Source organism: Cucurbita maxima, unplaced genomic scaffold (assembly GCF_002738345.1).
Source record: "Cucurbita maxima cultivar Rimu unplaced genomic scaffold, Cmax_1.0 Cma_Scf00048, whole genome shotgun sequence".
Classification (NCBI taxonomy): domain Eukaryota; kingdom Viridiplantae; phylum Streptophyta; class Magnoliopsida; order Cucurbitales; family Cucurbitaceae; genus Cucurbita; species Cucurbita maxima.
Genome location: NW_019272064.1, coordinates 1076811 through 1083093, shown reverse-complemented (window position 1 = coordinate 1083093; position 6283 = coordinate 1076811).

Genomic DNA, 6283 nt, shown 5'->3' with positions numbered 1-6283 from the left:
AACACATAGACATATGACACGAATATGATAACACGAATACGAAATTTCTAAACGTATGCCACATTAGAGATGGTACTGTTAAACATCGAATGAGAATACTGTTGATTCTTTAAGTGTGTTTCGTTACCGTTTAATTTGTTTTTTCTTTTGAGTTCAACGACGGCAAGAGATGCGTTAATTAGTTGACCTATGCTCCAGTGGGCATTACTTTCGTTTTTTATGGATATCGATGAGTTGTCTTTTTTATCATCCTTTAAAACATGTCAACTAAATCGTAATGTTCGTGCATGTCTATGTTGATATCGATACTATGTTTGAGTATATATGTGTTCTATTAAAAAAGGATAAATGTTGATTATTATATTGACACGTTTTTTTTTTTTTTCTTTTCAACGACAGGAGTGTTTTTTGATGATGTAAATGAAGAAGATATGCAACAAGGCACAATTACTGGATCGAGAGTAAGACCTCCCTCGAAAACAAAAAAATTATCTCAAACAAATTTAGGTTCTACACAAGTTTAGGGTCTTTTTTTATTTTATTTATTTACGGTACTCTTTTATGATTAAGAGACTATTTTGTTATAAATTATTTTTAGTTTGATATTGGTATTCTTCATTTAAAATTTTCAATAAAATTAAAAAACTTTCAACTATTAGAAAAATAAATAAATAATTTAATTTGTCATAATTTAATTTTATTTAATTTGATATTTGTATTTCTTCTGTTTAAATTTTTTAATAAAATTGATAAACTTCCCATTATTCTAGAATAAATACTATTATATGTTAAATAAATAAATAATTTAAGTTAGCAAAATTTGTTTTAAATTAATTTAAGTTAGCAAAATTTTTAATAATTTAAGAGATCAATAATTTTAGTTAGGTCGGTTCAGGTTGTCGGGTTGAATGTACACCACTATCTCACACGAAACAAAAAAAAGACCAATTTAAATGTTAAAATCAAGCACAAGCTACTCGAAACAACATATATGTTTGATTTTCATTTTTGACATTTCAAAAAAATTTAGTTTCCACTGGTATGAAATTGGTATAAGAGATATAATTTCAACATGGACCCCTAACAACTAAATTAATATTCTTTTTACTAGTTCGTAAATATATTTAAATTTACTATATATATTTTTTTAATATTTTCATTCAAATTAAAAATAAAAAATAAACAAATAAAAAATTTAGAATCTCAACCAGAATTAGAAAAGATAAAATATGAATCAAATTCGGTATATATATATATGAGAATCTACGTTTCAAAATTAAAAAAATTAAAATCAAAATCTAAACCTAAATAAAATATGCCATAAAAAAAATAAAAAACGAGTTAAAATCAAAATCTATGAATAAAAAATTTACAACTCATTTAAAATTACAAAACATAAAATATAAATAAAAAGTTTATAAATATTCTCATTCCAAAATTACAAAATATAAAATAAAGATTTAAAATCGGTCGAAATAAAAATCTAAACCGTTAAAATTACATAATCAAAATATAAAATATGAATCAAAACATTTAAAATACTAGATTTAAAAGTACAAAAATAAAATATGAATCAAAGATTTAGAACGGGTCGAAATCAATAATACTTTCTCCTATTTATTCTTTTAATTCCTCCGATCTCTAATCATCAAATCGTACACTGTCTTAGCTGTTTTTGCACTCTTCTGAACTCACAAACCCTTTATAGTCTTTAGATATCAACTTTTTTTTTTTGTGTTTTAAACTAATGGCTACTTCTGCTTCCTCCGATGTTAGTTCCAACCAATCTTGGTTCACGCCATTGCGGTACTATTCTTACTTTTCTCGTATTTTGGTTTTTAAATATGATAGCAATATTTGAAATTTGCATCCTTCGTCATCTATGTTTGATTAATCTCTTTAGACTTCAACTCATTTATATTTTTTTTAACTTTAAATCTCTGTTTATTTATTTTATAGACTACTTGTTCTGTTTTGTGTCATCCATTTAATTAATTACATGGATAGAGGAGTTATTTCAAGCAATGGTGTGAATGGAATCCCAAAAACATGTGGTGCCCATGGCATGTGCACATCTGGTTCCGGGATCCAGTAAGATTTATTTGAAGTGCATTTGATAATATTTTATTGTCAATTTGTTGATCTTTTGTAAGATGTTTTTAATGGATTATTATGATTAGGGGACAATTTAAGTTAACCAATTTTGAGGACGGAATTTTATCTTCTGCATTTATGGTTGGACTTCTTCTAGCTTGTCCAATATTCGCGTCATTGTCGAAGAGGTAATCTAAATAATTGTTGAGCATATTGTCGATTATGATTAAGTATAATTTGTTCGACTTGTAATATAATTTAAATTTTGCAGGATAAATCCATTTCGACTCATAGGTGTTGGATTATCTATTTGGACTTTGTCACTAATTGGATGTGGTTTTTCATTTAATTTCTGGTCGATTGTTGTCTGTCGCATGTGAGTAAACATCTTTTATTTTTTCCCCTATTCAATCTTTTCTTTTCAACTTGACTCTCATGAATGCAATGCTTTTTCTTCGTAGGATTGTGGGTGTTGGTGAGGCATCGTTTATAAGTCTTGCGGCGCCATTTATTTATGATAATGCACCCGCTCATAAGGTTCATTTCATATTCATCACAATAATATACTAGTAATGTTTTAGCATATCGTCTATATAGTTGAAAACATTTTCTTATTCATCACAATAATATACTACATTGTGTGAGGCCTAGTCTAAGGCCGCTTTCCATGGCTATGTCTACGGTTGCAATTCACATTTTTGGAGATGTGCCATCTTCACCTCTTGTTGGAGTTCTCGAGGTTTGTTCTTTAGAAGTTAAGCTCTATTTGATACGTTTTAAGTTACGTTTTACCAATCAAGTTTTAACAATGGTTTACTCAATTTTGTAGGACCATCTTAACAATTGGAGGAAGACTACTCTCATCCTCACAACCATTTTTTTCCCAGCTGCTATTATATGGTTTATAGGTAAATGTTAGAACACATAGACATATGATACAAATATGACAACACGAACACGTAATTTCTAAAAGTAGGCGACATTAGAGACTGTATCAATCATTAAACATCAAATGAGAATAATGTTGATTCTTTAAGTGGGTGTTTCGTTACCGTTTAATATGTTTTTTTCTTTGAGTTCAACGACATATGGGGCAAGAGATGCATTAATTAGTTGACCTATACTCTAGTGGGCAGTATTCTTGTTTTTTTATGAATATTCATGAGTTATTTTTCTTTCATCTTTGAAAACATGTCATAATTAGATCGTAATGTTCATGCATGTTCATGTTGATATCGACACTATGTTTGAGTATCTGTCTTTTATTAGAAAAGAATAAATATTGATTATTATATTGGTACATTTTTTCTTTTCAGAGTGTTTTTTGATGATATAAATGAAGAGGATGTGCAACAAGGCACAATTAATGGATTGAAAGCAAGACATTCCTTAAAAACAAAAAAATTATCTCAAACAATTCGAAGTTCTTCACTAGTGTAGAGTCTTTTACTTAATTTTTTAGAGTATGATTGCAATATTTTTATTGTAAATATTTATTTTTTCAATTATGAGGAGAATAGAGTTGAAAAGCATTAGATTTTATTTTATTTTATTTATTTATGGTTATTTTTTCAGGATTAAATTGACTATTTTGTTATAAATTTATTTGATTTAGATTTGATATTTATATTTCCCTGGTTTAAAATTTTCAATAAAATTCATAAACTTTCAATTATTAGGATAATAAATAAATAAATAATTTAAGTTAACAAAATCTATTTTAAATTAAATTTATTGGTTGGAATAACTAAATTTATAATAGTTTAATCTTTTTTCGAATTATATAAATTCAATTAAAATAATAAATAAAATTATATAAACTTAATTAAAATAATAAATAAATATGCTAAATCTTCTAATCATATAAACAAGTAAAATAATAAAAAAATAAATAAAATTGGCCTACCATTCATATAAATTCAGGTAAAATAATAAAATAAATAAATAAATAAATTTTTAATAGCCTAATCCAAATCAATTTAGATTTTTTCTCTTATTACAAATTATAGAAATTAAATATTATATGGAGAAATTAAATATAAAAAATAGGAGAAACATTTGTAAATTAAATATCATAATTTGAATCTAATTAAAACAAATTAGGAGGAACACTTTGTAAATTAAAAATTAATAAAAATAGGTCATTCATTTCATCAATTATTATATTAGAACGTGGGTAATGGCGTGAACGAGATTTAGAAAACTTGTTGTGGTGATAATAGATGCACATTTGATTCTCGAATACAATAGATTGATTTTATTGATTATTATCTAATGTTACGAGAGTATCTAACGCCGCTATGTTGGATCAATTACATGGATAGAGGGGTCATTGCCAATATAATGGGTTGTAAATAGACAATTTTGCACCATTCTAAACAATTACAAAGAGTGGAAAAGCATCAGGTTTTGACCGTTCTTTTTATAATTTAATTCATTTACATACTAATTTTTTGATGATAAGTATTTTTGAGAGAATATAAAAATAATATTGTATTCTAAATTTATTTGATCGATATAGATATTTCTTAAATTTAAAATTTTCAATAAAATTCATAAATTTCAATTATTAGAACCATTATTATTATATGATAAATAAATAAATAATTTAAGTGAGCAAAATCTATTTTAAATTAAATTGATGGCTTGTTAATAAAACCTATTTTTTTCCGATTAATCATATAAGCCTAGTAAAATAATAATTAAATAAATAAGCATAAATAAAAATAATAAATTTCTCTCCCCAATAAAAAAATAAGAAAATAAATAAATAAACAATAGTCTTATCTTCTCTCTCCTATTTCATTTATTTAATTTTTGAGTTAAATTTTAAAAAAATTAATTGGTTTATATTCAATTAAATTTTATATTTGAAGAAATTCTAATTTTTTAATTTAATTTTTTTATCAATAAATTCGGAGAGTAGAAAAAATGTAATTTAAAAATATTATTAGATGTAATATTAAAGTAACCTAATTCTTAAATTTTGTGGAAAATGGATGGGGTTTAGAAAAATTAAAAATGATTAAATTTGTAATTAAAAAAAAATGCATGAACTAAATTTATATTATTTAAAACCAAAACCGAACTAATTCTTTTTTTTAAGAAAATTAACCGAATTAAATACAAACTCAACCTCTTATAATTTTAGTTAGGTTGGTTTAAATTTTCGAATCAAATACAAACTCAACCCAACTCTTATAAGTTTAGTTAGGTTGGTTTAGATTTTCGGGTTGAATGTACACCCCTATCTCACACGAAACAAGAGGAGATCAATAATTTTAGTTAGGTCGGTTCAGGTTGTCGGGTTGAATGTACACCACTATCTCACACGAAACAAAAAGAGACCAATTTGATTGTTAAAATCAAGAACAACCTACTCGAAACAAATGATGTTTGATTTTCATTTTTGACATTTCAAAAAAAATTTAGCTTCAATTCATATGAAAGCTCTAATTTCAACTTTGACCCCTACCAACTAAGTTAATACTTCCTTTTTTACTAGTTCATAAATATATTTAAATTTATCATATATATTTTTTTAATATTTTCATTCAAATTACAAATAAAAAATAAACAAATTTTAAAATTAGAAAAAATAAAATATGAATAAAAAATTTAGAAGCTCAAAAATTAGAAAAGATAAAATATGAATCAAATTCAAAAGTTTCAAAATTAGAAAAATTAAAATCAAAATCTAAACATAAATAAAATATGCATAAAAAAAATAAAAAAAGAGTTAAAATCAAAATCTAAAATATGAATAAAAAATTTACAACTCATTTAAAATTACAAAACATAAAATATAAATAAAAAATTAATAAATATTCTTATTACAAAATTACAAAATATAAAATTAAGATTTAAAATGGGTCGAAATAAAAATATAAACGGTTGAAATTACATAGTCAAAATTATGAGATATAAAATATGAATCAAAGATTTAAAATTACAAAAATAAAATATGAATCAAATATTTAGAACGGGCCGAAATCAATCATACTTTCCCCTATTTATTCTTGTAATTCCTCCGCTCTCTCATCTTCAAATCGTACACTGTCGTTAGTTCTTTTAGCACTCTTCTGAACTCACAAACCCTTTATAGTCTTCAGATATCAAACTTTTTTTTTTTTTTTGTGTTTTAAACTAATGGCTACTTCTGCTTCCTCCGATGTTAGTTCCAACCAAT